The sequence below is a fragment of the Podarcis vaucheri genome (genome assembly GCF_965113315.1).
Source record: "Podarcis vaucheri genome assembly, chromosome: W".
Taxonomy (NCBI): Eukaryota; Metazoa; Chordata; class Lepidosauria; order Squamata; family Lacertidae; genus Podarcis; species Podarcis vaucheri.
Window position 1 is genome coordinate 20,566,289 of NC_138757.1, and position 27,135 is coordinate 20,593,423.

The window sequence follows — 27,135 nt, forward strand, 5'->3', positions numbered from 1 at the left end:
AACGTATTTACATGCCTTTATTTCTGTCTTTGCAGCATTACCGAAAACATGACTGCTCTCTTCATACTCCTGCAGTCGAGAGAGAACAAACACTTCCTGTCCGGCTCATATTACACTCTGAGCTAATTCCGGTGCCCTCTGCACTGTGAATTGACTGTCCCTCTGTTTCCCACGGAACAGTCCCAACAGTCCCATTATGTTTTGTTTTCAAGCTACCAGCAGCTTGCGGCTGCATTGCTTCAATATCGTAACATACTCCCCCATATGAATTAATGTGCGCTGCGAGCAAAGCGTGATCCAGAGAAGAAAACAAACAGTTGTTATACATATAACACTCCCCTGTTGTTTCAGTTCCACCCTTGGAACTACCCACCACTGGTTTCCCCAGTGTACCTCTCTGGTTGTCTGACTTCCAAGGAATGAGTGCATCTGCATTTCCTTGGCTAGGGAATGTAGTGTTACGCTTAGCAACTCTCTGTTGTGTCTTTGTCTCTGACTTAGACACAGCTTCAACCTGTCTTGAGTTGTTAACAATAGTAACACATGCAACAGCTGAGTTAGCAAACTCTTTTGAATACCTCTTGGGTGGTACACCCTTTGTAGCTCTCTCAGACCTACGTATGAGGTGCTGATCCTCTCTGCTCACTGGTTCAGTCTCAGGACTCTTTGGAGAACCAGTTCCAATAGTAAACAGTGGTTCATCCTTCACCTGTGAAGGTCTAGCCATTGTGTGAGACTTCCTCTCAATGACTGTGTTAACTGAGCTCTCCGAGCTATCACTGTTACTCTCAGTACCACTGTAATCAGTAAAATCACCATCATCATCTGAATTGTCCTCTGTGGGAAATGTGGGAGCAATTACTCTCTCTTGTTCAGGAGCACTCTCTAGAAATTTCGTGAGAATCACCTGACCAGATTCAGACAAAATTACTCTGTAGAGACCCTTTTCATAACCCACAAAAATTCCTCTAGCATTCTTTACTCCACCTGGAGCTTCAGTCTTTACATGAGACCCAAAAACCTTAAAATGGGCAACAGAAGGTTTTCTGTGGAATAGCTTTTCAAAAGGAGAACTTCCTAAATCTTTTGAAACCTTTCTCATCCAACTGTAACAAAAACACATTAACGACTCCGCCCAATACTCATGTGGCAAATGTGAACTCAGCAATTGCGCCTTCATGCCATTTTGCAATTCTTTGTTCACTTGCACACAGACACTTTTGTTCCATGCATCTGCTGAAAGAGCTGTCTTGTGCCTTATCCCTTTCTTATCCAGGAAATCCTGAAAATCCTGTAAAAGAAAAACTGGCTTTTCATCTGTGAAAAGACAATCAATGTTAGCATCATGAACATTTTTAACCTTGTCACAAAACTCTTTAAACATTTCTAAGGCTTCTTGTGGTTTCTGCAATATATATACCCACACATAATGAGAGAAATAATCCACACACACAAGATAATATCTTGCATTGCCTCTAGATGGTGCTAGAGGACCAATCACATCAGCATACATTCGCTGAAATGCCCTGTCAACCTCGGTCGCCTTCTTGACGTCCTTCGTCATACCTGCAAGAGAAATCATGTTAGATTCAGATGCATTACAATTTATGCAATCACTTTGATCAAAAGTCAACAAATACAGTCCATCTTTCTCTCTGGCAGAAAGATACAGCTCTCCATCTTTGAAGATTTTGCAGCTTTCTCTATCATAGGACAAAGTCAGTCCTTTCTTTGTGATCTGCGAAACACTCAGCAGATTGAACTTTAAATCAGGAACCAAATACACATTGTTAATAGTCAAGTTCAGACTCTCAAGATACACAGTTCCAAACCCGGTCGCTTTCAGCTCCTGGCCATTGGCCTGTTTCACAGTGAAGCTTTGCTTCTTAAACGTTGAAAACAGATCTCTGTGCGACGTCATGTGTTGCGTGCATCCCGTGTCAAGAACAAAAGTGTTCTCTGTTGAAAATGCGGCTTTTGTTGACAGCAATGGTTTTGCAGGTTTCACCTGGGACTTGGTACGACTTTTGCCTGACGCCTCAGGCTTTGCAGAGCTCCCCTTAGCTCCTTTCTGTTGACGTGGCTTCTTACAATTCCTCTGAAGGTGCCCAGTCTGTCCACAATTGAAACAACGGACAACGTTCAAAGCAACAGCCTGTTCTTCACTTGCAATAGCAGAGGGGGTGCTTGAACTCCGAGCTTCTCTCCCCCTGTCTTTGACATCTATTGCAGCCGTCCTGGCTCTCACATTCTGTGAATTCCAACCTGGCGTTGGTGCAGCAGGGGTGGGGTTATCAATCACCCCAAAAATCCTCTGATTCTGAAGCAGGGCTTTCATCTTTACAGACCATGAGGAATAATTGTCATTAGTCAGTGGAGGTGGGTAAGGTAAGCCTCCCCCCTTCTTGGTATCCATTTTGAATCCAAGCCTCAGCTCTCACTCTCAAGCCTGTAAAATTCCAAGAGTCTATTGGCTGTTCACTGCGTTGCACTTTGCAGCTAAACGCAGGCTGTTTTGAAAGTCCCTCCAAGAGCAGTGAGATAGCAGACAAAACAAACGCTGGAATTTTTGACAGTGTTTTTCCAGCCTTTCACAGTCCCAGCCCCTTTTCCGTTGGCTAGTAACTTTCCACTTTACTGACGTTTCGTTGCTTAGCAACTGGCTTATCAAGACTCAGGAATGCGAAGAATGTGGCTCTCTCTCAGTGCTGTTTTCATCCAAAAGCAGACACTCAGTGAACCGAAGAATGCTTCAATTCGCGTTCACTCTCACAGCCATAAAATCACCATACCTTGAGGGAATCCGTTGCTCAGCAAAAACACCTCCTCCGGTGCTCAGCCGTGCTTGTAGCTTCCATCCGCACGCTACCATATCTTCCTTATCTCCTTGCAGAGGATGAAGTATGATCCATCAACCTCTCTTGCTGCTTTCATGGATCAAAACCATCGGCTACATGCTACCAGATGTCGGAAATCAAGCCTTTATCAGGAGAAACTGGCAACTCTCCCAGGCACCCGGCTTGGTCTCCTGTTGACCTCCCTGTCTGCTTTCCCGGCAAGATCCAGGCAGAGGTCGCGATAGGTGATCCTTCTCAGCGTGAGAAGAACACCCCCCTCTTTCCTGCCCCCCCCCGGACAAGGGAAAGAGATAGACAGAAACGTATTTACATGCCTTTATTTCTGTCTTTGCAGCATTACAGAAAACATGACTGCTCTCTTCATACTCCTGCAGTCGAGAGAGAACAAACACTTCCTGTCCAGCTCATATTACACTCTGAGCTAATTCCTGTGCCCTCTGCACTATGAATTGACTGTCCCTCTGTTTCCCACCGAACAGTCCCAACATTCCCATTATGTTTTGTTTTCAAGCTACCAGCAGCTCGCGGCTGCATTGCTTCAATAGCGTAACAGGGAGGAGGGTGAACTAATATTGATAAGTTATGAGAAAATAAAAGATCACTTTTCTAGTTGGCTAGATTACTTCCAGGTGAATGAAGTGTTCAGAAAGGATAAGCAGATAGGTTTTGAAAAGGAGCCTTCAAGATTTGAAAGAGAACTGCTGAATAGTAAAACCAAAATAATCGCAAAAATATATAGACTTCTTTTAGACTACAAAGTAATGGATGAGGAGGTTAAGGCTTCAATGATAAAGTGGGCCCAAGATGTGGGCCGTCCAATTATGCTAAAAGATGGGGGAAACTGATGGAATGTAAATTTGAAATTTACAGCCAGCTATAATATAAGAGAGAACATGATGAAAATGGCTCATAGGTGGTACCTCACTCCTTCCAGTTGATCAAGAATGTATAAAAAATTGGCGAATGCTTGTTGGAGATGCGGAGAAAATAACGGTGACATGAGCCACATGTGGTGGACGTGTGAAAAGATTAAGATTTTTTTGCGGGGGGGGGGGAATATACGATGAATTAAAAAAGATGATGGGGATAACTTTTACGAAAAAAACAGAGGCATTTCTATGAAGTATTTTAGATAAAGAGATCCCAAAAAATCTAAGAGAGGTATTCTTGTATGCAACCACAGCAGCTCGTATACTTGTGGCCAAGGGATGGAAAGATCACGAGGCTCCAAAAATAACAGATTGGCAAATCAAATTACAGGAATTGGTGGAGACGGCTCAATTGACTAGCAAACTCAGAGGAATCTCAAAGCAAAAATTTGCAGAAAAATGGGATGGTTATACAAGATATGTTCAAAAACACAATAATAGTTTTGATTCCGTGCTAGCATTCGAGTGATAAAGGAACTAAAAGGAGGTGGACAACAATTAAGGATTTATTATGCTTTCAGAATGTATTGGGAAATTTATATAGAAAGGATTATTGTTTTTGTTAGGGTGTGAAACCTAAGACGCTGGCAAGTTAGCAATGTCATGTAACTTTAAGTAGTCAAGCTCGTTAAGTTGTTAAGTTGCTCAGTATATAAAGAGTGTTCGTTTTCTCTGCGTGGTGTGGGGCGTGAAGCAAAAATGTCCGAAAGCTCCGGAGGTGTTTCTGTTATCTTTCTGCAATAAACCTGTCTTTGGAAAGACAGGCTTCCCTGTGTCGTTATTTCTTTGCTGCTGAGACTTTGAAGCTTGTACTGCAACAGGAATCTCTGCACTGGACTTAATTAATGCTCTGCAAAGCGAGCCGTTGCTGATGGCGCAGCGGAAGCGTTTACTGGACCAGTACACAAACTCTCTTAGGTTATGGCTCCTTCTACGTTTCTACAGCTGTATTGTGTGCAGAGAAAGTGAAAGCAGCTTTCGGATGAGAGAAGACCGGCTTGGTCGTAAATCCACCTCTTAAAGGAACTGAGAGGCTGCAGAAAATTGAGAGAGCTGCGTAAGTGAAGATTTACAGCTTCATTAGCTGCAAAAGGCTAGCTTGACCTCCCGTTGTGTTTGTGTTTTGTTAATAAAAACAGAGGACGGTGGTAGGTTGCTAGTGAAGAGACGGAGAAAAAAAAGTTTAAAAGGCTTCAGAGGAGGCTGGAGGCGTCTGAAAAGTGAGTAAAACAAATCCCAAGGGGAAAGAGAAGAAAGGGCACACAGAGGGAGTAGCAGCAGACCCCAAGAATGGCAGTGGAAAATTTCCAGGTTCCTTTACAAAGTTGAATTCTGCTAATTACGTGCAGTGGTCTAAGAGGGCTCAAGTCTGGTTGGAAGCCAAAGAAGTGTGGACTGACTATGTCCAGAGGCGAAAGCCGTTTGTGGCTGTTGCAGCAGATGCCACAGCAGAGCAACAGGCTGCTGCACATGCTCAAAACAGGGAACATGATAAAATGGACACTAAAGCTAGATGCATGTTGATGGTATCGATAGACGATTCCCAATTACCTCATGTGGAAAATTTAAGGTCTGCATTTGAAATTTGGGAAGCTCTTAGGCGAATTCACCATAGAGCCACGCCCGGAGAGAAGGTGAACATTATACGTGCTTTGTATGAGTTGAAATTGAAGCCAGGGGATAGTGTGGTTGAACACACGTCACAGATGACTGAGTATTTCAACCGACTGTCATCTTTAGGTGTGAATTTTCCTGAAAATATTAAAGTTTATACTCTGCTTAGCAGCCTGCATGCAGGGTTTGAAAAGTTAGTACTAACTTTACAAGTTTTGCCAGAGGACCAGCTGAATATGAATTATGTGACTGGTAGATTGTGTGAACAAGAATATCAACATCATCGAAAACGTATTGATAATTCAAATACCCCAAGGGTTGGATGTTCAGATAATTCCCAGCGTGGGGAAACTAGCAGGCAGAGCTGTAAGGAAGCCTCACAAGTGTCTGCTATGGCCAGCAAGTCATGTTTTCGATCTGGCAGCAGGTTTCATTTGATAGCAAAGTGTCCAGAAAAGCAACAGGAATTTCAACAGTCCAAGGCCAGTTTCCGGAGTTACAGGGGAAGACGACGTGAGAACTACAAGAATCAATGATCCAGAGGGGGAGCAGGTGCTGATAAGGGACTATCTGCAATGGCAGCACAACAGAGTCCTAAAAGGAGCCAACAAACTTTGAAGTGGATAATTGACAGTGGAGCAAGTCACAGTTTAGTTCCAGCGACATCTAGTGGCCGCTTGATGAACTGCAAGACATTGCCAGTTGTAAAAACCGTGACTATAGCAGACAATAGTAAACGAGAAATGAACCTTAAAGGCACAATTTATGTTAACTGTTTGCAAACTAACCTTCCTGTTTTTGTTCTTCCAGGAATGAAGAATGGACTTTTGAGTGTGTCATGCCTGGTAAAAAGTAGTTTTAAGGTTGAGTTTGAAAATGATGTGTGCACCATTTCGAAACAGGGGAAGGAGCTAGTTAAAATTGTCAGGAAAAAGCAGCAATGCAAAAGCCAGCTGCAGGTGGCTGGAAAGCAAAACAGGATGTTGTTGTCTGGAACTGTACTGGTGGGGAAAAGGGGCAGTCCATTCTCTGTACTGAGCACCGGATGTTAGCTCAGAGTGTCATCTGACCTGTACTGGAAGTACAGGGGCGGAGTGGTGACTCTACTGCTGGAGTCTGAAGGGTACAGACACGTTTCTCTGTACTGCTGAAATGACAGGAATAAAGACATGTAAATAGGACTCCTGTCTGTCTTTCTTCCCCTCCCTGGGGGAATGCAGGGAGGGAGAAGGAGGAGGGTGTGTTCTCCTCACATCTGAGGAGGATCGCCGATTTATGACCTTGCCTGCCGGGAGACGCAGACGGGAAGGTCAACAAGTATCTCAGTCGGTTGCCTGGAGTATGAGGCCAGTTACCTCTGACTGCGAGCTGAGATACTGACAAAAATTCCCTGTGATGATGGGCTTTTTGTTTTGGTTGAAGAGCAGTTAGCAGCAGGTAGATGTTCAACAGGTGAAGCACAAGCTAAGTGTGTAAATAAGGCTCCTCATACAGGTTGTGCACATCTACTACACAGAAGGTTAGCTCATATATGCTTTAAGTATGTAAGCAAGATGCCAGATTTAGCTGAGGAGTGTAACATGAAACCCTGTCCAAATTTTCTGGATTGTTGTGCTTGTAAACATGCTAAGGTTAAGACATGTAACTATCCTAGATCTGATAGAGTAAGCAAGAAACCCTTTGAACTTGTGCACACAGACGTGTGTGGCCCTATGCCAGTCAAATCGCTTGGAGGTGCGAGATTTATGCAAATTTTGGTGGATGACTTTTCAAGGGCTAGTTGGGTTTTCTTTCTGAAAGAAAAATCACAAGCAGCTTCCATCCTGATGGATTGGATTGAAGAAGTCGAATGTAAATTTGACACCAGGGTACGTAAAATACAATCAGATCGTGGTGGGGAATATGTGAACCACACGCTGGAGACGTGGTTAAAAAGGAAAGGTATAGTTCATAGACTTACCAATCCCTATTCACCACAGGAGAATGCAGTTGCCGAAAGAAAATTCCGAACATTACAGGAAGCCAGTGCTGCTTTGCTGTTTGATTCTGGACTTCCACAGCGTTTTTGGGCTGAGGCTGCACTGTATGCGAATTATACTTTTAACAGAGTGTACAATAGCACAGTAGGCAACACTCCTTACTTCATGCTATTTGGGGAAAAACCAAAAATTGATCATCTAAGAGTTTTTGGATGTCGTGCTTATGTGCTGGTGCCTAGGGCACAACGTAGGAAAGGCGATCCTAGGTCTAAAGAAATGTTTTTCTGTGGTTATCAAGCAAACACAAAAGGTTGGAGATTTGTGAATGTAGAAGGCAATCAAACGAAAATCACAATCAGCAGAAGTGCGGAATTTTGTGAACAGGATGGTTGGAATAAAATTCATGGAAATCCTGACATACTATTTGATGTGGTGAACAGTAACAATGAAACTCAGGCCCCAGGGCAGGTGTTAGTTCCAGAACAGACTGGGGAATTTGAGTCTGAGGACGAGGGTGAGAAATCGTCTAGTTCACCCAAGTCTGTAAAGTCAGAATCTTCTAGCTCTAAAAGTTCACCTGTACAGCAAGAGAGACGTGTAAAGTCAGAATCAGAAAGTTCTTCAACTACTAGTGACAAACAGGTGACGACTAGTGATTCTGGGTCAGAGGGGGAAACTGAAGGAACATCGCAGGAACAGTTAAGGCGTTCTAAGCGTATCAACAAAGGTAAACCTCATGAAAGGTACCAAGCTATTAGTGTTTGGGCTGGTTTGGCAAATTGCGAACCTGAAAGTTTTGAGGAGGTTGAGCAATTACCCCAGGAGGAGGCCAGTAGGTGGCGTGAGGCCATGCAAAAGGAGTTGAATTCTATGAAAGAACTGGGTGTGTTTTCCATCAGCAAACTGCCAGAAGGTACCAAGGCAGTAAGTTGTAGGTGGGTGTACAGGATAAAGACAACAGCGATGGAGAAACCAGAGTACAAAGCAAGGCTTGTAGCTCGAGGTTTTACGCAAAGAAAGGGGTTACATTATTCCGAAGTCTATGCACCCACTTCAAGGAGTGAAACTCTACGGGCACTATTAGCAGTTGCTGCTCAGAAAGGATTCAAAGTGAATCAATTTGATGTCTCTACAGCTTATCTTCATTCAGACTTGGCTGAAGAGCTCTATATGGAGCTACCGCCAGGATTGAAAGTTGGTAAATCAAATCAGGTATGGAAACTACATAAATCTATTTATGGACTCAAGCAATCTGCTCATAATTGGAATGAGTGTTTGAATGACGTTTTGGTAGGCATTGGTTTTAGCAGGAGCAAGGCTGACAATTGCTTATATTTCAGAAGTTCAGGAGATGCTCAAGAATCTTTGCTTGTTTATGTAGATGACCTGATTTATACTTCAAAGACACAAGAACAAGTAAAAAAACTAGCCAAAGAGTTAAATAAACACTTCAAAGTTAAGAATCTTGGTGATGTGAAGGTCTATCTTGGTGTTCAGATAGATAGGACCAAAAATGGCAGTTTTCTACTGAATCAAAAAGGCAAGATATTGCAAATGTTGAAAAAGTTTAACATGACAGAGTGTGCAGGTGTTAGAACACCAATGGAAATGGGTTTTGTAAAAGACAATGAGTTCATGGATAGTGCTGAATTCAAGCGTGCTCAAATCTGTCAGTTAGCACTGGGAAGCTTACTTCATCTTTCACAATGGAGTAGACCAGATATTGCTTACACTGTTAACTTACTCAGCAGAGAAGCTTCGAAACCTAGTGTAAATGCATGGAAAGGAATTCAAAGACTGTTAAGATATTTACAATACACCAAAGATTTTTGCCTTGAATTATCTTCGGAAGGACAAGCACAGATTACTTGTTGGGCAGATAGTGATTGGGCAAATTTAAAGGATAGAAAATCAGTGTATGGCTGTGTAATAAAATTTGGTAACTCTCTGATTGGGTGGAGATCCAAGAAACAGAACCTGATTACTTTGTCGTCAACAGAAGCTGAGTTCTGTGCCTTATCTGAGTTATGTAGAGATCTAGAATTTTACAAATGCTTGGCACAAGAGATGTATGAAAAGGCCATCATTCCAATCACTGTATGGGGTTATAATCAACCGTGTCTTAAGTTAGCACAAAATGGGCAGTTTAAAGGTCGTACAAAACATTTGGATATCCGCTTTCAATATGTTTGTCAAACGGTAAAAGCAGGAATTGTTAAATTAAATTACTGTCCCAGTCATGAAAATCAAGCTGATGGTTTTACAAAACCGCTTAGGTTTCAGCGGCATGAAAACTTTTGTGAAGAAATGGGTCTGAAGTAATTTTGTTCTTTGTATTGCCAGCGAGAGGGGGTGTTAGGGTGTGAAACCTAAGACGCTGGCAAGTTAGCAATGTCATGTAACTTTAAGTAGTCAAGCTCGTTAAGTTGTTAAGTTGCTCAGTATATAAAGAGTGTTAGTTTTCTCTCCGTGGTGTGGGGCGTGAAGCAAAAATGTCCGAAAGCTCCGGAGGTGTTTCTGTTATCTTTCTGCAATAAACCTGTCTTTGGAAAGACAGGCTTCCCTGTGTCATTATTTCTTTGCTGCTGAGACTTTGAAGCTTGTACTGCAACAAGAATCTCTGCACTGGACTTAATTAATGCTCTGCAAAGCGAGCCGTTGCTGATGGCGCAGTGGAAGCGTTTACTGGACCAGTACACAAACTCTCTTAGTTTTGTGTACATTCCATTGTAAGAATGGAAACAGAGCCAGAGCCACAGCCACAGCCTAAGTCTGAAACAGCCCTTGATAGAGAGCCAGAATCAGAGAATCAGAATCAGAGTCAGAACCAGCTCTTCGGTAAAGACGTGGTCTGGTCTTAGCGCAACTGCTCCTCCCACCCGCGATAACAGAGATTGGGTGTTCCAATACATCCACCCGTAGGGAACCTGCCCCAGCCATTCTGTTGGCTGAGGCCCCCTCCCAGGCAGCCCTGACCCTTTCCCCTTAAAAAGCAAAATACAAACTATACAGTAACCTAAAAAAATAGTAAAAGAAAAACAAAGCAAGAAACAATTATGCTAAACTTAAAATAATCCCCGCCCCACCCCAGAAAGAAAATAACAACAACAACAATAACAACAACAACAATAAACCACCGTTTGAGGTGCAACAGAGACACAGCCAGAAACAGAGCGAGACCCTGAAACAGTGCCATAATCAAGCCCTCATTCAGAACCAGAGCCTGAAAAAGAGCCACAGCCTGAACCAGAGCAACAGCCACAGCCTGAGTCTGAAACAGTCCTTGACAGAGTGCCAGAGCCAGAACCAGAGCGAGACCCTGAATCAGAGTCAGAGGGAGAACATGAATCAGAGCCGGAGCCGGAGCCGGAGCCGGAGCCGGAGCCGGAGCCGGAGCCGGAGCCGGAGCCGGAGCCGGAGCCGGAGCCGTCTCATTGCGCGGAAGTCTTCTGCACAGGGAGGGCGTGGGTAGTGGAGGACCAGTGCTCTCCTCACTGACTTCCAAGGAAGAATCCTGGAGCCCTTCCACCTCCTCTGCCATTTGCTCTCCTGTATCCATGGTGTTACGCTGATTTCCTTCCCGCTCTATCAAGCTACTTCTCCCCCTTGTGCTGGTACCTTCCCCTGCAGAATCGGAGAGCCTCTCCTTCTCCCGTTGCTCTGATGTCAGTTCCCTGACAATGAACAACATCTGAAAAGACGGAACCATGCCGGATTCTTGGAAAGACAGCCTTATTGCATTAATTCCAAAACAGGGAACCGACAATCTACTTATTAACAACTATACTTGACACTTGCCTGAGGAGGTGTTCTAGGTTCCCCCCTCTGAGGGATCCTGAGCTGTCCCTGCCTTGGACTCTGTCCCTGTGGTGGACCCTGTTGCTCTCGACCGTGGTCCCCAGCAACAAGTTCCTCTTCCTCCTCAACATCTGAGTCATATAACTGCTGCGAAATCATGTCTGGATTAGCGTGCAGACGTTTCCAACCAGCTTGCTCACAGAATTCAGCGCTATTGCTGATAACCAACCTAGACTGGTTTCCACTTGGGTACGCAAACCTCCAGGCCTTTGAGCCAGGCTCATACCCTACAAAGATCATTCTTTTAGATCTTGGCTCACCTTTCTTGCGTAGAGCCTTTGGAATAAGAACCCAAGCCTCACAACCAAACACATGGAGGTGTCAGGAAAAAGCAGCAATGCAAAAGCCAGCTGCAGGTGGCTGGAAAGCAAAACAGGATGTTGATGTCTGCAACTGTACTAGTGGAGAAAGGGGGCAGTCCATTCTCCGTACTGAGCACCGGATGTTAGCTCAGAGTGTCATCTGACCTGTACTGGAAGTGCAGGGGTGGAGCGGAGACTCTACTGCCGGAGTCTGGAGGGTACAGACACATTTTCTCTGTACTGCTGAATGACAGGAATAAAACATGTAAAAAGGACTCCTGTCTGTCTTTCTCCCCCCCCCCCGGGGGGAGTGCAGGGAGGGAGAGAAGGAGGAGGGTGTGTTCTCCTCACGTTTGAGGAGGATCGCCGATTTACGACCTTGCCTGCCGGCAGACGCAGACGGAAGGTCAACAAGGATTCCAGCCGAATGCCTGGAGTGAGGCCAGTTCACCTCTGACCCCAGCTGGAATCCTGACAACTGGTAGCAATTCCGGTGGTTCTGATCCATGGAAATCTGCACGAGAGGTGGATGGATCGTTTGCCATCCTCTGCTCAAAAAAGGCAAGCGTCTGCGTGCAGCCAGAAGCTCAACAGACGGCTGGTGGAAAGAGGAGGTGTTTTTCCAAGCAACGGAGCCAAAGGTATGCTGCGTTTCGGGCTAAAAGTGTGAACGCAGATTGATTTATTCTCTGGTTCACGGGAGCTGCGTTTGGGAAAAACAACAGCTCTGAGAGAAGAGGCCTGCAGCTTGGCAGCTCAGCCTGCATTCCAGAAATTTTTTGTGGTTGATAAGCTTTCGTGGAAAAGGGGCTGGACTGGCAAAGGGGCTGTACTGTGAGGCTGGGAAAAGCAAAACAAAACCACGGAGTGTTTTGGCTACAAACGTACGAGCTCTTGGAGGGGACTTTCCATAGCAGCCAGCGTTTAGCTGCCAGGTGCCAAGAGCGTAAACAGCTTGCAGTTTGCCTGCCAGAGAAGGCAGGAAACAACTGTTGGATTTTAGAGCTTACTTGAGAGTGTGAGCTGAAGGCTTGGATTAAAAATGGATGCCAAGAAGGGGGGAGACTTGCCTTGTCCATCTCCCCTGACTAGAGACAATTATTCATCATGGTCTAGATGGATAACTACCCCAGAAGGGGTGAGCCAAGATGATGCTGGCCAAGTTCCTAAGAGCTCATCGAAAGCTGAGGAGAGCTTTGACCCCAGAAGGGGGAGTGAAGGAACTGTTGCTGAAGGAACTGTTGCTGTTCCTGTTCAAGAAGCAATGGATGTTGCTGACAGGGGGAGGGAGGAACAGAGTTCTGACTCCCCCACTGATGATGCTACTGGAGAGCGTGCTGTAGCATTGAGCGCTGTCCGATGTTACAATTGTGGACAGACTGGGCATCTACAGAGGAACTGTAAGAAGCCACGCCAGCCAAGAGGAGCAAAGAGCAGCTCTACGAAGCCTGAGGCGTCAGGCAAAAGCCGTACCAAGTGCCAGGTGAAACCTGCAAAGGCTTTGATGTCGAAAGGAACCACGCCAGATGTTGGGAACTCGTTTGTAATCGACACTGGAGCGACGGTTCATATGTGCCCGCACAGAGAACTGTTTTCAACGTTAAAGAAGCGAAGCTTCGCTGTGAAACAGGCCAACGGTCAGGAGCTGGAAGCGACCGGGATTGGGACTGTGTATCTTGAGAGTCTGAACTTGACTATAGACAATGTTTACCTGGTTCCAGAACTGCGGTTCAATCTGCTGAGTGTGTCGCAGATTGCAAAGAAAGGACTGAAACTGTCCTATGATGCTAAGAGCTGCAAGATCTACAAAGATGGAGAACTGTATCTTACTGCCAGAGAGAAAGATGGACTGTATTTGTTGACTTTTGATCAAAGTGATTACATGAAATGTAATTCCTCTGATTCTAACGTAATCTCTCTTGCAGGTGTGAGCACCAGGAAGGTGACCAAGAAGGTCGACAGAGCATTTCAGCGGGTGTATGCTGATGTGATTGGTCCTCTAGAGCCATCTAGAGGCGGTGCAAGATTTTACCTTGTGTGTGTGGATTGTTTTACTAATTATTCTTGGGTTTTTATGATGGAAAAACCACAAGAAACCTTAGAAAGGTTTCAGGAGTTTTGTGACAAGGTTAAGAATATGCATGATGCTAACATTGACTGTCTCTTCACAGATGAGAAGCCAATTTTTCTGTTACAGAAGTTTCAGATGTTCCTGGATGGAAAAGGCATAGACCACAAAGTTGCTGTTTCGGCGGAAGCATGGAACAGGGGGGTCTGTGTGAGGGTGAACAAAGAATTGCAAAAGGGGAAGAATGCGCAATTGCTGAGTTCACATTTGCCACATGAATATTGGGCGGAGTCACTATTGTCCTATGTTCACGTGTGGGTGAGAAGAGTCTCAAGAGAGTTGGGAAGTTCTCCTTTTGAGAAGCTGTTCCATAGAAAACCTTCTGTTGCCTATTTTAAGGTTTTCGGGTCTCATGTGAGAACAGAAGCTCCAGGTGGAGTAAAGAATGCCAGAGGCATTTTTGTGGGATATGAAAAGGGTCTCTACAGAGTAATTTTGTCTGAATCTGGTCAGGTGATTCTCACAAAGTTTCTGGAGAGTGCTCCTGAACAGGAGCGGGTAGTAGTACACACATTTCCCACAGAGGACAATTCAGATGATGATGATTTCACAGATTACAGTGGTACTGATGATGACAGTGATAGCTCAGAGAGCTCAGTTGTAACAGTCATTGAGAGGAAGGCTCACACAATGGATAGACCTTCACAGGTGAAGGAGGAACCACTGTTTGCAATTGGATCTGGTTCTCAACAAAGTCCAGAGGTTGAACCAGTGAGCAGAGAGGATCAGCACCTCATACGCAGGTCTGAGAGAGTTATAAAGGGTGTACCACCAAAGAGGTACTCAAAAGAGTTTGATAACTTAGCTGTTGCATGTGTTGCTATTGTTAACAACTCAAAACAGGTTGAAGCAGTGTCTACGTCAGAGACAAAGACACGACAGAGGGCTGCCAGCCAAGGTAATGCAGAAGCACTCATTCCTTGGAAGCCAGACAACCAGAGAGGTACACTGGTGGAACCAGTGGTGGGGAGTTCCAAGGGTGGAACTGAAACAACAGGGGACTGTTATATGTATAACAACTGTTTGTTCTTTTCTCTGGATCATGTTTTGCCCATTGATGCTTTTGGGGGAGGTTGTCAGGAAAAAGCAGCAATGCAAAAGCCAGCTGCAGGTGGCTGGAAAGCAAAACAGGATGTTGATATCTGCAACTGTACTAGTGGAGAAAGGGGGCAGTCCATTCTCCGTACTGAGCACCGGATGTTAGCTCAGAGTGTCATCTGACCTGTACTGGAAGTGCAGGGGTGGAGCGGAGACTCTACTGCCGGAGTCTGGAGGGTACAGACACGTTTTCTCTGTATTGCTGAATGACAGGAATAAAACATGTAAAAAGGACTCCTGTCTGTCTTTCTCCCCCCCCCCGGGGGGAGTGCAGGGAGGGAGAGAAGGAGGAGGGTGTGTTCTCCTCATGTTTGAGGAGGATCGCCGATTTACGACCTTGCCTGCCGGGAGACGCAGACGGAAGGCCAACAAGGATTCCAGCCGAATGCCTGGAGTGAGGCCAGTTCACCTCTGACCCCAGCTGGAATCCTGACAGGAGGCAGTGTACCTTGGGCTTCTTTCCATGCAGTAAGAAATACGGCGTATTTCCTACACTAGAGTTGTACACTCTATTCTGCGTATGAACAACGTAGCGCCAGGCCTCAGACCAATATTTCTGGGGTAGCCCTGCGTCCCACAGGATCGCAGACACAGCTTCCTCCACCGTCCTCTTCCTTCTCTCTGCGACCCCATTCTGTTGCGGAGAGTAAGGAGCGGTCAAACGGTGGCTAATCCCCTTCTCCCTAAAGAAATCCTGTAAAGCAGAACCAGTGAATTCAGAACCTCTGTCACTTTGAAAACCACGAACTTTGGTGGAAAAGGTTACCTCAACTGCGGTGATCCAATCCCTGATCATTTTAGCTGCCTCCCCTTTCGTTTTCAGAGAGAAGGTCCAAGCAGACCTCGAAAAATCATCAATCAAAAGCAGAGAATACTTTGATCCTCCCAGTGACTCAACTGTCATGGGTCCACACAAATCTGAATGAATTAATTCAAAGGGTTGTGTGGTCTGCCTCTCTGACTTTGGATATGAGCATGTCACAATTTTTGCCTGTTTACATGCATTGCAATCTAAAAATTTGTCACAAACATTAAATTTGCACCCTTGTGTCAGCTCTGGTGCTTTCTGAAGATATCTCCAATTCAAATGGGCAAAGCGTCGGTGCCAAATATGGGAACAACCATGGTGAGGCGCCACATTCACACATTGGCCCTTCGCATCTTCGGTGTCATCCTCTCCTGTGGAAAAAGGCACATTTACAGCAAACAAATTATCTTTAGACTGCACTGTGTACATGTGTTTCCCATCTTTGGAAAATTCACATTTGTCACCTGCAAAAGAGACATGAAAACCATCAACTAGTAGGTCATGCACACTTAACAAACAGTTACCACAAAAGCTTTGACTTCATGCTTAAGGAAGGGACAGAAGAAAAAGCCTGTCTCTGTTAGTCTTTTTCTGCTTCCATCCGCGATCGTCACAAATTTCTGAGTTTTTACTGCCTGCAATTTCTCAAAAGACCGCTAGATGGCACCAGCGAGTTGGCGGCTCCACTGTCGATTATTACAGTAAGAAAGTCTTGTTGTTGACATTCCTGCACCCCCTCTGGTGGGTAAAGGGCTCCCAACACTTGGCCTCTCTCCTGGCTCCTCACACAGACACGTTGCAGCATCCAAACAGCTCCCAGGCTCAGCAAAAGCACCAGCAGCATTGCCAGCAACAGCAACAGTCCCTTCGCCCCCCTGTGGGCGCTCCCAGCTCCTCCCAGCTGTGTATCGGCTCTCAAGAATGTGGCCGGCGCCATCTTGCCTCTCCCTTTCGGATGCAGCCACTTCTCGGCCCTTGCTTCCCACCCCAGCTCCACAAGCTTCTCGGAGTGCTAGCCAAGCGGCCTCTGGCCTTTTTGCACCCAGGACAACTGGCACCAGCTGAGCATCCACATTTTCTGCCAAAAAAGCAAGCACACACTTCTCAACTTCACTTTGCTCTGCAGCCCTCTTAGCCTCTGCTTTAACAGCTGCATTCTGTGGAGGCTGCACTACGTCCCAAAGCTGCTCCCCCACCAGCAAAAGCTCCACTTGAAAGCTCCACTGCAGCCAATTTTGGCTAGTCAGTTTCTGACATGGCAGTTTAAACTCAAAGCCATGTGCACGGGGCTGAGCCATTGCTTCCCTTCCCTTCTGTTGGCCTCTTGCAAAAGTACTCACTCTGCAGCCAAACCGGGCACTCCGGACGACGTGGCTCCCAGCTCCCACTCCGTCAGCCTCCTCCGATCTGCCCTCTGCTCTCTTTGAAGCCTTGGCAGTCGATCAAGGGGACGTTCAGTCCTTTTAAAGTCTTCCAAGCCCTTTCTCACACGCTTCACGTTCACCCATAACCATGTTTGGTAGATTTATTGCTTTATTGTTCGGCGCCCAGCCACGCTTCCCCTGGGAGCCTCTGTAGATCGTAAAGCAATTAGCAGAAGTACACAGTGGGGTGTGTCGAGAGAGCAGTAAACAAGTCCCACACGTTTCTTCTGTCCTACTATCCCTTTATTTGCTCAAATATAGTGTGTTTACAATTCATAAAGACCATCAGATTCAAGCTGCATTTTCTCTGCGTCCTTCTCTCTCAGTGCAGCGGCTGAACTGCTTTCGGTTCCCACTCAGCTCACAGCATTCCAAGCTGCTTTCGTCACGTCCTGGCTTACTTCCCTTGTAAGCGCCTCCTCTCAGGCTTGAGGCACAGAAGCCTAACCCTTCACTACATCCAACAAGTCAGAATCAGAGAATCAGAATCAGAGTCAGAACCAGATCTTCGGTAAAGACGTGGTCTGGTCTTAGCGCAACTGCTCCTCCCACCCGCGATAACAGAGATTGTGTGTTCCAATACATCCCCCCGTAGGGAACCTGCCCCATCCATTCTGTTGGCTGAGGCCCCCTCCCAGGCAGCCCTGACCCTTTCCCCTTAAAAAGCAAAATACAAACTATACAATAACCTAAAAAAAGTAAAAGAAAAACAAAGCAAGAAACAATTATGCTAAACTTAAAATAATCCCCGCCCCAAGCCCTCATTCAGAACCAGAGCCTGAAAAAGAGCCACAGCCCGAACCAGAGCAACAGCCACAGCCTAGAGCCACAGCCTGAGTCTGCAACAGTACTTGATACAGTGCTGGAGCCTGAAACAGAGACACAGCCTCAAACAAAGCCTGAGCCTGAAACAGAGGCAGAGCCACAGCCACAGCCTGAGTCTGAAACAGTCCTTGATAGAGTGCCAGAGCCAGAGCGAGACCCTGAATCAGAGTCAGAGTGAGACCATGAATCACAGCCAGAGCCAGAGCTGAAAGAAAGCCAGAGCCAGAGCCAGAAATAGGGCTTAATACAGGGCCGGAGCGCAAAACATAGCTGCAGCCACAGCCTAGAGCCACAGCCTGAGTCTATAACAGTACTTGATACAGTGCCGGAGCTGGAGCTGGAGCTGGAGCTGGAGCTGGAGCTGGAGCCAGAGCCAGAGACACAGCCGGAGCCAGAACAAAACCCTAATTCAGAACCAGAGCCTGAAAGAGAGCCAGACCCTGAAACATAGCTGGGTCAGAGGCAGAGCCATCATGAGACCCCGAATCAGAGTCACAACCAGATCTTCATTCAGATCCAGACCCTGAAAGAGAGCCAGAGCCACAGACAGAGCCACAGACAGAGCCACAGACGGAGCCTAGAGCCACAGCCGAGATCCACAGCCACAGCTGGATCCTGAGTGCTGGATCCTGAAACAGAGACACTGTCTGAAACTGAGCCTGACGCTTAAACGTAGCCAGGGGCAGAGGGAGAGGCAGAGCCTGATACAGTGCTTGATACAGCATAGGAGCCTTAAGCAGAAACACAGCCAGATCCAGAGACACAGCCAGAGCCAGAACAAAACCCTAATTCAGAACCAGAGCCTGAAAGAGAGCCAGAGCCAGAAACAGTGCTTGATAGAGTGCCAGAGCCTGAAACAGAGGCAGAGGCAGATACAGGGCTTGAAACAGCGTCGGAGCCTGAAACAGAGAAACAGCGTGAAACAGAGACAAAGGCTGAGACACAGGCCGAGCCTGAAATAGAGCTAGAATAAGTGCTAGAGCCAAAGACTGAGACAAAGCCTAATAAAGAGCAGAAGCCTGAGCCTGAAACAGTGCTTGATACAGTGCCAGAGCCTGAAACAGAACCAGAGCCACAGCTACAGCCATAGTGCCACAGCCTGAGTCTACAACAATGTTTGATACAGCGCCAGAGCCTGAAACAGAGACACAGCCTGAAACAGAACCTGAGCCTGGTTATTAGCATGGCAGTTAAAGAAGAGAGAGGCAGAAAGGCTTATAAATAGAGTTAAGTGCAAAGGCAAAATAATAAACAACCCTAAAGAAATAGAGAAACAATTTCTCGAATTCTTTAGAGAAATCTATAAGGAAGGAAATGAAACAACAGAAGAAGTTAAAGAACATTTAGAACAGAACTGTCTTCCGAAACTTACTAAAGAACAAAAAGAACTGTTGAATGCCCCTATTACATCGTACGAAATGCAAAGAGCAATTAAGGAAGCAAAGATAGGAAAGCCACCAGGGCCAGACGGCCTACCGGCAATATATTATAAAAAAAAAATGGAGGACTTACTGTCTGACCCATTAAGAAGTATCATGAACAACATCTTAAAAGACGGAAGCATGCCGGATTCTTGGAAAGACAGCCTTATTGCATTAATTCCAAAACAGGGAACGGACAATCTACGTATTAACAACTATAGGCCTATCGCACTTCTAAATAACGATTATAAATTATGTGCAAATATTTTAGCCGAAAGATCAAAAAAAGGCTTCCAGATGATGATACACAATGACCAAGCTGGCTTTTTGCCCGGGAGGCACATTTATAGCAACACTAGAAACATTATAAACTTATTAGCGTATTTAGACTTAAGAATAGAAAAGAAGGCAGTCTTAATGGCTATAGATGCAGAAAAAGCTTTCGACGGGGTATCCTGGAAATTTATGAAAGTTTACACCATATGGATTTTGGTATACAGTATATAAAAGGGATTGAAGCAGTATAATCAAAACAAAAGGCTAAAATCATAATCAATGGAAATTTATCACAGGAGTGTGAAATCAGTAAAGGGGTCAGACAAGGTCGCCCACTATCCCCCTTAATTTTCATATTAACATTGGAAGTTTTATGTAAACAAATTAGGGAAGAAAAAGAAATAAAAGGGATTATGCTGGGAAATAGAAGTTACAAAATGAGGGCATTTGCTGACAATTTAATTATAACTGCGGAGCAACCAAAACAGAGTTTAAGAAAGGCGTTGGAAATAATATATGGCTACGGTAAATTTGCGGGGTCCAAATTGAATTTAAACAAGACAAAACTATTAGTTAAAAATATGTTGCCAGATGAAAAAGCGGAATTAGAACAAATAATACACATTAAAATCTACCCCAAAATAAAGTATTTAGGATTATGGATAACACCAAAGAATATTAACTTATATGAAGATTGTTAGGATATTTCCGTTCCACCTTAAAAGGCAGGATGTTTGTGTCAAAGCCTGCGTATTTCCTGTTTTCACAGGATGTTTCTGTTGTGTCTTTTGCTTTCATTTTCTCACTCTCTGTGTCTGGAGACACTGACGCAGGCAGTCATGTCTTTCTTTGTTCTGATCAACGCTGAATAAAACTTGTAAATAATGCTCTCCTGAGTGCGACTTTTGCTGTGCATTATCTGCGGATAGAGTGTGCATGAGCTCTAGAATGTGGCAAGATATTTTCTAGAAACTCATGTCGCTAATTGCTGATACTGCGTGCCTACGGGAGATCGATGGATCGTCCGGCAGACGGCTTGGGGCCATGATGGACTTTGTCTCCCTGGCAGTATCCCAACAACAGGTTATGGGCCCAGATTCACGGCACTTACAGGAGAGTAAGACTGCGACAGACTGCTGAAAGGTATGTGGAGGAAAAGCGAAAGTGAGGCTTTTCGTTTGCCGCGGCAAGAGCTTTTGATGTCCAGCAGGCCTAATTGGCCTGGGAGCCGAGCCAAGCAGGCTTCGTGATTAATGGGCTGCCGATATAAGAAGCCTCTGAAGTGAATAAGATTCACGGCTCAAGTAAAAAGCTGGAATGGAGTTTTTCCAAGCTACTGAGGCTGCTGAGTGCCCAAAGTTAAATCGGCACAATTATAAAACCTGGGCAAAATGGTGTGAGAGTTTGCTGCGTCAGTTTGGAGTGTGGCATACTGTGTCTGAAGCCCCTCCAGTTCCTCTGACAGATAGATGGAGAGCCCAGAATTCGAGGGCCATTGACGTAATAGTCTTGTCCGTCTCTCTGGAGGAAATTAAAACGTTAGCTGGCAACGTGACTGCACGTAAGATGTGGAATGCTTTGAAGATAGCCCAACTGCCAGTCATCCCAGCCCAGAGTTTGACTGCAGCGGAGGTCCTGGCTGTTTCCCAGAATGCGAGTGAATGCAGGGATGCTGAGGGCACCGGTTGCAAGCTGCAGGGGGAGCTGACTGTGATGTCATCCCAGGCAGCATTCCAGCCTCCAGGGGGAGCCAAGGAGTTGGCAGCTGAGAACTCTGTTTCTCATGGGAGCCAAGGTCATCCTCACAGATACCGCAAGGCCAGAAGTAAACAGAGGCAGATGCCTGCAGATGGCCAGAAGCAGAGGGAGGGTGAAGAGCCCACGCCAGTGGAAAACAAGGCTTTGTTTGCTGACACAGCTTCACCAAAGGCTAAAGGCATGTCTGATGGCCAGGAGCAGGGGGGCAAGCTGCAAAAGCCCACGCCGGTGGAAAACAAGGTTTTGCTTGCCAGAAAGACTGCTCCAAAGGCCCAGGGCAGGTTTGTTATTGATTCGGGGTGTACCCGCCATGTCTCAAAAGACCGCCATCTCTTTATCTCCTTCAAACCTCAAGAAGGTGAGATCCACCTGGCTGATGGAAAGATGTTGCGAATCGCAGGAGAAGGGACTGTGAGACTGGCAAGTCTGCACACTACCATCAAAGATGTACTATATGTTCCAGGTGCTGCAGACAATTTGCTCAGTGTCCCACAGCTTACTGGGCGTGGTTTTGAGATTTCCTTCAAGAGGAGCGTCTGTGTCATCAGAAAAGGCAAAGAGGACATTTTGCATGCAAAGTTTATCGATGGTTTGTTCTGTGTCTAATGCTGATTCTTGTTGTGTTGCACAAACTAACAAAGTTCTTCATGCAGGATGCATTCACGATGCACACAGAAGGTTTTGTCACCTCTCTTGGAAGGCACTGCCCAAGATGCCAGAGATGGTTGAGGGTTTGAACATCAAACCCTGTAAGTTTCACATGAAATGTGTATCTTGTGCAGAGAACAAGGTGAAGGTTGCTCCAAAAGGCAAGGAGTCTAGCAGGCAGGCTTCCAAACCCTACCAGCTAGTGCACGCAGACCTGGTTGGTCCACTTGCGCCCTCTTTGGGGGGAGCAAGGTACTTCATGGTTCTAATTGATTCATTTTCCAGGTACATTCATGTGTTTATGCTCGAGCAGAAATCGCAAGTGTTCCCTAAGTTCAAGGCATTCTGTGCTTGGTTGGAAAATGTTCACGGTAAACGTATTGGCTGTCTCTTTACTGATCGGGGCGGGGAGTTCACTTCTCAGCAGTTTGAAGCTTTCCTGACTGAGAAGGGAATCCAGCATGACTTGTCAACGCCTAGATCGCCATGGATGAATGGACTTGCGGAGCGAGCAAATCAAATGTTGCTGCAAGGACTGAAAACCTTGTTGCATGATGCCAATCTCCCTGATAAGCTTTGGGGGGAGGCTCTGTCGAATTTTGTTTACACTTTTAATCGCACATTGTCATCACCTATTGGTTGTACCCCCTATGAGAAGATGTTTGGTAAGAAACCCAACATCAAGCACATGAGAATATTTGGTTCTGACATGTGGGTACACACCCCACAGAGCAACAAGCTTGGGAAGCGTGGGGCACATGGTTTGTTCATGGGGTACGAAAAAGGTGCATACAGGGTATGGATGACCGACTCTAAGTCCATTAAGTTCACAAAGAGTGTTGAGTACAATCCCAAGTGGGGGGGAAATGTGGGAATTTTCCAGAGTTACCCAGAGGAGGATGAAGGTGATGTGAAGAAAGCAGATAATGTTGAGGCAGCTGAGGAAGCTGAGGATGATGATGATGATCAGAGTTCGGATTCCAGCTCAGTGGGCGGCGCTGCTGCTGATGTCAGTGACAGTGATGACACAGCAGACTAAAAGAGCGCAAAGGCCTCAGTCAGACCATCTGATGCGTCTGACAATGAACGGGAAGAACCACTGTTCACCATTGGTCATTTTTCTCCTAAGAAAGAGGAGATGAGTCAAGAAGACTTGCGTCTGGTACACAGATCTGAGAGGGCCACGAAGGGCAGACTTCCAAAGAGATATGCTGATGAGTTTGCTAAGACAGCAACTGCTGTTCTTAGTAGCTCAGAGAAGGTGTGGGAACCTTCAAGCTTCAAAGAGGTTCAGGAGTTAACCTCTAAAGATGCTGAGCTTTGGCTTAATGCCATGAAGGCTGAAGTTGATTCCTTGAACAGGAACCAAACTTGGGAACTGGTACCGGTAGGGCCAGGGATGAGACTGGTTGGCAGCAAATGGGTCTTCAAGGCCAAGACAGACCAGAATGGCAAGGTAGTCAGACACAAAGCCAGATTGGTTGCCAGAGGTTTTTCACAGGATTACCACGAGACCTATTCACCCACAGTCAAATATGAGAGCATTCGGCTGATGCTCAAGATCGCTGCGGAGGAGAAACTGCATGTTTCCCATCATGACATTAATACAGCTTTTTTGTATGGGATTTTGGGGGAGGAGCTGTTTATGCTTCCACCTGATGGGATGCAGATACAGAAGGGAATGGTCTGTAAACTGCGGAAATCCTTATATGGTCTCAAGCAGAGTGCCAGGTGTTGGAACACAAAGCTCACTGAGACATTGCTTTCTCTAGGTTTTCACCAGGGCAAAGCTGATCCATGTGTCTTTGTCAAGGAGGAGGGGCAAAACAAACTGTATTGCTTATGTTTTGTTGGTGATCTTCTGATGTTTTGGAAGAATCAGGCTTTGTACCTGTCAGGGAACTGCCATCAGAGGGAAGAGGAGAAGTAAGACGCTCCAGTTACGCAGGGGAGGGAACTCGCAAGGAGAGAGAGAGAGAGAGAGTCCACGGGGGAAGGAAATCCAGGGGACACCAGGGAGAAAGGGGAAGTTGAGAGTACGGCAGAGGGGAGGCTCAGAGACTCTTCCAGTGAAATCAGCGGAGAGAGCACAGGACCTCCGCTTGGCACGCCCACGCTGTGCAGAAGGCTTCCACGCAGAGAATCTAGGAGGAGACTTGGAGTCAAGCAACTTTTATGTTGGAAGAAATTTAGGTCCCGCCCACTGACGGATTCTGCCAGTGACTAAGGCAGTCGCGTTTCAAGGGCTGTCAAACCAGGGAATAGCTTGGAGCAGTTTGCAGTTTACGCACAAGCAACCCCAAATCCCATTACAGCAATCCGTCAGTCCTCTCGTTGCTTGTGCGGAGAGCAGCAGAGGCAGCGTCATGAGTCAAGCTGGAGGAGCAGGCGCCGGAGAGGGGGCCAGGAAGGAACCAACGCTCGAAGAGAGAAACAGAGAGTTGGAGCAGCAACTGGCTATACTAGCGGCAAGGCTGGATGAAAGGCGGACTCAGGATACCCAAGGGAAGCCCTCCCCCATTGCAAGGAAGGTACCGGGACTAGTGCAGAAGTTTTCAGGCAACCCCAGAGACTATAATGCATTTAAGACAGAAGTGCAATATGCGCTGGACCTGCAGTATGAGGACTTTGTAGATGATGGGGGGAGGGTCGCTTTTGTGATAGGGCACCTGGAAGGCGGGGCCAGAGAATGGATTAGGCCCTTAATGGCATCGGAGAATGGCGCCTTAAAGGACTTGAGGAAATTTTTTAGCGCCATGGACCATATGTTCTCAAGTGATGTGGAGCAAAGCGTGACACGCAAGGAGCTGATGGCGTGCAAACAAGGGAACCAATCAGTGAGAGAGTACTGGTCACGATTTGCCATGCTAATCCACAAACTCGGGTGGGAACTGGGTTCCGAACCAGTACAAATGCTATTTGAGGAAGGCTTATCCTCTTGGGTAAAAGATGAACTTTCCTACTCGCCCCGCCCGCAATCGATGGACCAGCTGACTAAAATGGCGTTTGCTGTGGGAGTACGCCAAGAGGCGCGCACTCTGGAAAGGCAGGAAGGGAGAGCGGAGCGTTGGCATGACAATCGCATTCCAGACGTGCCTGAGCCACCTGCACCGCCCGTGCCGCCCGCGGAACCAATGGAAATTGGAGGAGTGCGTGCGCACGGGGTTTCAAACTCCGGCGAAGTTCGCAAGAAAGAGGGGAAAACGACCAGGAAGTGTTTTCTCTGCCTACAGCCAGGACATTTTGCCAGAGTCTGCCCTCAGAGAAAGGCGTGGGAAGGAATGGTGGGGGCCGCTGGGGGAGAGCAGGAGCAGGGAAACGGCAAGGCTTGGCTGCAGGAGAGCGGGCACAGCAGCCAGGCGAGCAACCAGTGAAGGTGCCCAAACCAGACCCCCCCCCCGGGCAGCCATAGCCATAGAGGTGGTGTTAGAGCTCCCCAACGGACACCCTATTAAGGTGAAGGCATTGCTGGATTCTGGCAGCTCTTGCAACTTCTTTAGCAGGGATTTTGCACTAGAACACCAACTCCAGGTGGTGCCTCTCGAACACCCCCTGCAAGTAACAACCATTGATGGGAGAGAACTCTTGGGAGGGGGGAAGTGACCCACCAGACCCCTCCCATGAAAACGAGGGTCTCCAGACACACTGAGACAATTGCCTTTCACGTTGCCACATTAGCAGGGCCACCAATCATACTGGAAATGACCTGGCTGGCACTGCACGATCCAGTAGTGGGGTGGCACCAGCGAACAGTCACCTTAGGGTCAGCTCACTGCGTAGAGCACTGCCACGAAGGGGAAACCCCGAGGATGGCAGTAGCCAGGGTGGCAGGGATGGCGGTGGGAGAAAAGGTGAGAGTACCACCTCAGTATGCAGACCTGGAAGAAGTCTTCAGCGAGAAAGAGGCGGATAGACTACCCCCTCACAGGCCCTTTGACTGCCAGATCAACCTACTCCCAGGGGCTCAGTTACCAGTGGGTAAGCTGTACGCCATGTCGGACAGGGAGATGCAGGAGTTGCGGAAGTTCATTGACAAGAACCTGAAGAGGGGCTTTATACGAGAATCAAGGGCGGTGGGGGGCAGTCCAGTGTTCTTTGTGGACAAAAGAGACTCCAAGGAGCCCCGCTTGGTCGTAGATTACCGGTCCGTCAACCGGGTATCGGAACCAGTGACCTTCCCAATGCCCAGGATTGATGACATTTTGGCCAGGGTAAGGAAAGGGAAGGTTTTTACCAAGTTGGACCTTTGAGGGGCGTACGATTTGATAAGGATGAGGGAGGGGGATGAATGGAAAACCACGATGTTCACCCCTCTGGGGGCCTTTGAGTACCTCGTGATGCCCTTCGGATTACAATCGGGTTCCAGCACATTTCAAGCATTCATGCACCACGTGCTGGGGTCCCTGCTGTACAAGAATTGCGTGGCCTTCCTGGACGACGTGCTTATCTACTCAGAGAACAAGGAGCAGCATGTAAAAGATGTCAGGGAAGTGCTGAAAAGGGTGCAGGAGCACCAGCTGTGGGTCAAACTGGAGAAATGCCAATTCCACGCCCGAGAGGTGGAGTTCCTGGGTTACAGGTTGTCAGACAAAGGCCTGGCAATGGACCCAGGCAAGGTGCAGGCAGTACTAGAATGGAAGGCTCCCAAGACCCGGAAGGACGTGCAGAGGTTCCTGGGGTTTGGAAACTTCTATAGAAAGTTCATCAAGAACTTCACCCACCTAATGGCACTCATATCTGATTGTCTCAGCAGCAAGAAGTTTGAATGGACAGCAGCAGCTCAGGAGTCTTTTGAAAAGCTAAAGAGGGTGTTCGCTTCGGAGGAGCAACTCTTACACGTGGATCTGCGGAAGCCTATGAGGGTGGAAACAGACGCGTCAGACAGAGTGGTCGGAGCCGTGCTGCTCCAGCCAGGAAATCGATCAGAGTGGAAGCCGTGTGCCTTTTTTTTCTAGGAAGCTGAACAAGTCAGAGCAGAACTACACAGTGTATGACCGGGAATTACTGGCAATTCATGAAGCCTTTCGACTTTGGAGACATTTCCTGATAGGCGCGAAGCACAAGATCCAGGTGTGCACGGACCACAAAAACCTGGAATATTGGAGGACTGCTTGAGTTCTCAACCAAAGACAGGTGCGATGGGCACAGGAGTTTTCCAAGTTCTTCTTTGAAATTCAGTATGTGCCCGGAAAAGAAAACGTCAGGGCAG